The following is a 7,065-nucleotide window of genomic DNA, read 5'->3' as shown; positions in this document are numbered from 1 at the left end:
CACCAATGAACATATCAAACTAAGTGGAGAAAAGTCCATGAGTCTACAATCCTAAACAAATAACTATAGGCAACTAAGCAATGGTGGGACTAGGAGATGTAGCATTCCCTAGGGAACGACATACTAATAGATTGTCCAGTGCCAAGTGGTCACCTCTAAAAATATATGTGTATGTGTACCATTATATGGACTGAACAGGTTATATTTAGGAGTGTATATATATATATATATATATATATATATATATATATATGTGTGTGTGTGTGTGTGTGTGTGTGTGTGTGTGTGTATCCTTACAGATAATCTAATTTAGTTAACTGTGTACTCTTTTGTACATATTCTGGGCCTTGGAAATAGAAAAGGTGTTCCTCTAGGAGTTCACTTTAGTTAGGGTATTAGTAGACAGTAAAAAAATAAGTTTGTCAACATGTATTGACTGTAGAACTACATCTCTGTGTCACAAATTAAAGCTGAAATTATAGTCTTTCAGAGATTGCATTCTATATGACTTGTTCCACTGTTTATTTATCTTTCCTTTGTTATTTTTGACTTTTCCTGTGAAGTCCAATATCTAAACTTGGAAGAGACAGAAATACAAAATACTGTATTTTCACAGGACACAAATCGCTGTGTCTCTGTCTCCATCTGTCTGTCCCTGTCTTTCTGTATTGTCTCTGCACTCTTCCAAACTTCTTCTTTATTAATAATGCTGGGTTTGGGCTCAACTTTCTAAAGTTTGTTTATCAGAAAAGCCACTCGATTCTTAAGCTGAACCAAATTGAATGAATTTTGTTACAACTCCATTGAGTAAAAGATAAAATATGTTTTCACTTATAGGAGGTTACTATTGTTTCTAATTTCTACAGTATTATATGATTATGTGTTGTTCTTTGTTTATATTATAATTCCTTTAATAAACTTTATTGCTGTAAAACAAAATTGGTGGAAAATTAAATATTTGTCTTTTTTCTAATTTCATCAACATATAAGTAGAAAATAGATATATTGATATCAATATTGATAATATATTGATATACACCACCATACTAAACAAGACAAGATTAAACCAACCACAATTTAAAATGAGTATTAATAATGACAAATGTTTAATAATATATTTGAGGATAATATATGTAGCAAATAAAATACTTTAACTTATTGTATTTTAGAAAAATTTGCAATGTCACTTAATAGCAGTACTTTGATTTATTAGGATTGAAGATAAGAGAAATTGTAAGATTGAGATGTCTTTTAAATTTATTTTTACTTATACAGCATTCTGCCTACCTGTATGTCTGCCAGACGAAGGTACCAGATCTCAATCTAGATGATTATGAGCCATCATGTGATTGCTGGGAATTGAGCTCAGACCCCTAGAAGAGCAGACAGTGCTCTTAACCTCTGAGCCATTACTCTAGCCCAGGAGATATCTTTAAAATACTGAATTAACTGAACTAAATGAAATATTTTGTGTATTGGCTGGTTTTGTGACACAAGCTAGAATTATCACAGAGAAAGGAGGCTGGATTTAGCTCAGTGGTAGAGCGCTTGCCTAGGAAGCGCAAGGCCCTGGGTTCGGTCCCCAGCTCTGAAAAAAAAAAAAAAAGAACCAAAAAAAAAAGAAGGCCTCCATGAGATCCAGCTGTAAGGCATTTTCTCAATTAGTGATCAAGGGGGCAGGGTGTGAGGTAGCCCATTGTGGGTGGTACCACCTATGGGATGGTAGTCCTGAGCTCTATAAGAAAGCAAGCTGAGCAAGCCAGGGGAAGCAAGCCAGTAAGTAACATCCCTCCATGGCCTCTGCATCAGTTCCTGCTTCCTGACCTGCCTAAGTTCCACTCCTGACTTCCTTTGGTGATGAACATCATTGTGGAAGTGTAAGCTGAATAAACCCTTTCCTGCCCAGCTTGCTTCTTGGTCATGATGTTTTGTGCAGGAATAGAAACCCTGACTGAGACAATGTTTTATATTATAGTTTGGAATATTGTTGCATCTTTGACTCCCAAACTAGGCTGAAAATTCCTCTAAAGCTCTTTAATTAACTAACCAACTAACTAATTAATTTTCAGTGTATGAGTGCTTTCTCTTTATATACATCTGCATGAAAGAAGAAGGCATCAGATCCCTTTGTGGAAGGTCTTGATACATGTGGTTGCTAGGTATTGAATTTAGGATCTTGAAAAGAGCACCCAGTGCTTTTAAACACTGAGCAATTTCATCTAATGGCCACAGACATGTAGGCTTTTATGACCTCTGTGGTTATGTTGTCCAGATCCTTTCTCATGGCCTTTATCAGACTGGAAGGTTGCATGTATCTTCTCAGATAAGTCCAGCTCAAGTCCAAGTCTCACAATGAGCAGTTTCAACAAAGGGCTATGCAGGTTGTGGTTATCTTATCTAGATGCTTCCCCATGGTTCTAAAGGCCAAGCTGAAAGCCTATTATTCTGTTTTGTTTTATTTTGATTTTTTGTTTGGTTTTGGTTTTTTGTTGTCATTTTGTTTTGTTTTTCCTGAGACAGAGTCTATTACGGGCCTAGAACTTGAAAAGTAGAGTTGGCAAGTGACTTACTTGTTGTTGTAAAATTATTAAAAATGGCTTTTACCCAACTAGATACCACAGTGCCCCATGATATCTGATAGATATGTTAATCTCAGACAGCAAAGCCTCCCACCCGATTTGCCCCATCCCATACCACACTGCTCTCTGAGCCTGGCAACAATTTCTCTACCCATCCAGTTCCCAAGGCGGGCTGCCACCGTGCAAAAATATACATCCTAAATCAGTAGCAGCTCAGTGTCTCAGCAGCCATGTACGCTCTAAAAGTTAAATCGCCACAAGAAAGAACACACAACCCAATAACCGTTGACCCAATTGACAAGATATAATTGCCCACCTAAACATACAAAGCCATGTACACATCCATCCCTTAAGAATATTCATAACAACCTCTAAAGGTGTAGAGTGGAAACTTAATGTCAGCCTCCATGTCCTCTCTATGACTATTCCACCGCCTTTTCCTCTCTTCCTCCTCTCCGTTCCAGTCTCCACTTCCCTCAAACTTTTCTCACATCCGTCCTTCCTTCTTGTTCAATGGCAGGCCTCATTCTATCTTGTACCTGCCTCACCTGTGACATCATCCCACACTTACTCTTGGAGCAGTTTAAACAAATGAAAGCCCAAAGTTGATTTCTCCACTTCCCTTCGTGTGTCTTCCATGTGTCCAGTTTGTCTTCTAGCCTTTCTACTGATCCTATGCATTGTGTTATAGGTGTGATTTGCCTATGCCAATGTCTTAGAGTTGTGCACACATGCTGTTTCTGTGTCTGAAATAAAGGACTGTGGTCTATATTATATTATATTATATTATATACTGAACAACACGGAAGAAAATGGTACAAGAAAGAAGGGAGGACTTTTTGTTTTTTAACAGAAATCCTTTACAGAGTTTTACAATTTCAAAAAGTTGTTTCAATGACTCCAGCTCACTCACGACAGCATTCATGACTGAAAACAGGTATCAGCCTATGTGCACATGTTCTGTCTGGCATTTATGAAATAATTATCGTCTGATCTCTTTCTCTTTGTTGCTCTGGTAAGTGACTTCCAAAACACACACGCACACACATGCTATTCTAGGTCGGGCACATGGAAAGGGACATAAATTAAAACGAAAGCTATGCGTTTATCTTGAGTAGTAAAGGTTCATCTCTCTCTCTCTCTCTCTCTCTCTCTCTCTCTCTCATGCACACACACGCACACACACACGCACACACATGCCCACACACGCACACACACATGCACACACATGCCCACACACGCTAAGGTGTAGTTAAGTTGGTTGCATTCTTCTTTTAAAGGTAAATAAAGCTTTAAGAGGACAATCATATGATAAGCTAACATGTTAAGAATATAGTCTTAACTCTAAAGGCATGTTATTAACTTGGTTGCAAGTCTGGCAAAAAATTAGGCTTTTTGGTGTCAAAAGATAGTTTCAGGAAAAAGCGTCATCACACCCCAGTCAATGACTATGTGAAAGTGATATTCTAGTTCACTGCCTTAGCAGACCTACTTCACAATTTTCTTTGGAGGTTAAAACAAGAAAAGCACAATCCAGATGTGACACATGCCTTTAATCCAAGCCTTTGGGAAACAGAGGCATACAGGTCTTGAGTTTGATGTTAGCCTGGTCTACAGAGCAAATTCCAGAGCAGACAGGACTATGAAGAAAAAATTCTGTCTCAAACAAACAAACAAACAAACAAACAAATAGTCCCCAAGACAAAAAAAACAAACCTAAACAAACAAATAAAGCACTTGGCAACTTTTTAGAATAATTGTCATTTTAATTATAATATTTTGTGTGAAAGTCCACAGGCTTTCCTGTTCAGAACACGAAGCTAATATTGGTGGACTCAAACCCTGATATGTACTTTGCTCACATGTCAGTTACTTGCATGTCCAATTTAAGTTTCATTCTACTTAAAAGATTTAGTAGAGTGACTTTTATTGCATTAGTATTTGATTTAAATTTAATTGTTAAGACACTTTTCTATTGCTTGGACTATTTGGGCTTCCAGTTATATAAGATTTCACCAAGTCACTTCGGCCTAGCACTGAGAAGCGGGCATGGCGACAGGAACTGGAAGCTGGGGCCTCACTTCTTCAACACTTTCTACTCAAACAAAGAGATTTTCCTCCAGGAGTTGATCTCTAATGCTTCTGATGCCCTGGACAAGATTCGGTATGAGAGCCTGACTGACCCTTCCAAGTTGGACAGCGGGAAAGATCTGAAGGTTGACATCATCCCCAACCCTCAGGAACACATGCTGACTTTGGTGGACACAGGCATTGGCATGACCAAGGCTGACCTCATAAATAACTTGGGAACCATTGCTAAGTCTGGTACAAAGGCATTCATGGAGGCTCTCCAGGCTGGTGCAGACATCTCCATGATTGGGCAGTTTGGTGTCAGCTTCTACTCTGCCTACTGGTGGCAGAGAAAGTGGTTGTGATCACGAAGCACAACGATGATGAGCAGTATGCCTGGGAGTCTTCTGCTGGTGGATCCTTCACCGTCCACGCAGACCATGGTGAGCCCATTGGCTGGGGTACCAAAGTGATCCTTCACCCCAAAGAAGACCAGACAGAGTACTTAGAGGAGAGGAGGGTCAAGGAAGTGGTGAAGAAACACTCGCAGTTCATAGGCTATCCCATCACCCTCTACCTGGAGAAGGAGCGAGAGAAGGAGATCAGTGATGATGAGGCAGAGGAAGAGAAAGGGGAGAAGGAGGAGGAAGATAAGGAGGATGAGGAGAAGCCTAAGATTGAGGATGTGGGATCTGACAAGGAGGATGACAGCGGCAAAGATAAGAAAAAGAAAACAAAGAAGATAAAGGAGAAGTACATTGGCCAGGAAGAGCTGAATAAGACGAAGCCCATCTGGACCAGAAATCCTGATGACATCACTCAAGAGGAATATGGTGAATTCTATAAGAGCCTCACCGATGCCTGGGAAGACTACTTGGCAGTCAAGCACTTCTCTGTAGAAGGGCAGTTGGAATTCAAGGCATTGCTCTTCATTCCCTGGCGAGCTCCCTTTGACCTATTTGAAAACAAGAAGAAGAACAACATCAAATTGTATGTCCGTCATGTGCTCATCATGGACAGCTTGTGATGAGCTGATACCTGAGTACCTCAACTTCATCTGTGGTGTGGCTGATTCCGAGGACCTGCCTCTGAACATCTCCCGAGAAATGCTCCAGCAGAACAAGATCCTGAAAGTCATCCACAAGAACATTGTGAAGAAGTGCCTTGAGCTCTTCTCTGAGTTGCCTGAAGACAAAGAGAACTACAAGAAATTTTATGAGGCATTCTCCAAGAATTTAAAGCTTGGAATCCATGAGGATTCTACTAACCATCGCCACCTCTCTGAGCTCCTTCGCTACCATACCTCTCAGTCTGGAGATGAGATGACTTCCCTGTCAGAGTATGTGTCTCTCATGAAGGAGACACAGAAGTCCATCTACTATATCACTGGTGAGAGCAAAGAGCAGGTGGCCAACTCTGCCTTCATGGAGTGTGTGCGGAAATGAGGCTTTGAGGTAGTATACATGACTGAGCCCATTGATGAGTACTGCGTGCAGCAGCTCAAGGAGTTCGATGACAAGAGCCTGGTCTCCGTGACCAAGGAGGCCCTGGAGCTACCGGAGGATAAGGAAGAGAAGAAGAAAATGGAGGAGAGCAAGGCAATGGAGGAGAGTCCAGTGCTGCTGTTCCTGATGAGATCCTCCCACTGGAGGGTGATGAGGATGCCTCTCGCATGAAAGAAGTGGATTAAAGGCTCCTGGGAAGCCCCCGCCCTCTGTATAGTATCCCTGTGGCTCCCCCAACAGCTTTGACTGGCTCTCACCCACCTGGCTCTCTGCTCATGTCTACAAGAATCTCTTCTATCCTGTCCTTGTGCCTTAAGGCAGGAAGATCCCCTCCCACAGAATAGCAGGGTTGGGTGTTGTGTATTGTGTTTTTTTGTTTGTTTTATTTTGTTCTGAAATTAAAAGTATGCAAAATAAAAAAAGTATGTGACTCCAGAGCCCATCATATGTTATATTAATAGCAATGATTATTTCTACATGGTTAATCACAGGGATGCAAGTGGAACTTTTAAGGTAGGTTTTTTTTGTTGTTGTTTTTTTGTTTTTTTTTTTTGGTTAAAAAACATTCAGTCTTTCAATGTCTTATTGTCATAGAAATGCAACATTCTAATTTTGTCATACACACAGTGGCAATTCTGTATACAATGGTGCAAAGTATCCCTTTAATAAGAGTTAGCAAGTACTCTGGGCTTGTGTCTGGTTAACTTTAATTAATTAACACAGATATTTTCAGACCTGATTTGTTAAAATGTAACAAGTAGGCAGTTACTTACATAGTGCGTTTTGCCGAATTTACATGGACACCAGGAAAGCATATTAGAATACAGTTTAATGAAATAAGATAATGGAGAAATTTTAGAAAACCTTGTCAAGAGCAAATTGTCAGTTTCCAAAAGAAACATGTATCGTAT

At 40.0% G+C, this 7,065-nt stretch overlaps 1 pseudogene; it reads left to right on the top strand.

The window, feature by feature from the left end:
• Positions 1 to 4,667: 4,667 nt before the first annotated feature.
• On the top strand, positions 4,668 to 6,325 carry Hsp90ab1-ps9 (heat shock protein 90 alpha family class B member 1, pseudogene 9; annotated as a pseudogene).
• Positions 6,326 to 7,065: the final 740 nt, after the last annotated feature.

The sequence above is a fragment of the Rattus norvegicus genome, chromosome 2 (genome assembly GCF_036323735.1).
Source record: "Rattus norvegicus strain BN/NHsdMcwi chromosome 2, GRCr8, whole genome shotgun sequence".
NCBI classification, from domain to species: Eukaryota; Metazoa; Chordata; class Mammalia; order Rodentia; family Muridae; genus Rattus; species Rattus norvegicus.
This window is presented reverse-complemented; position numbering and strand designations above follow the sequence as displayed.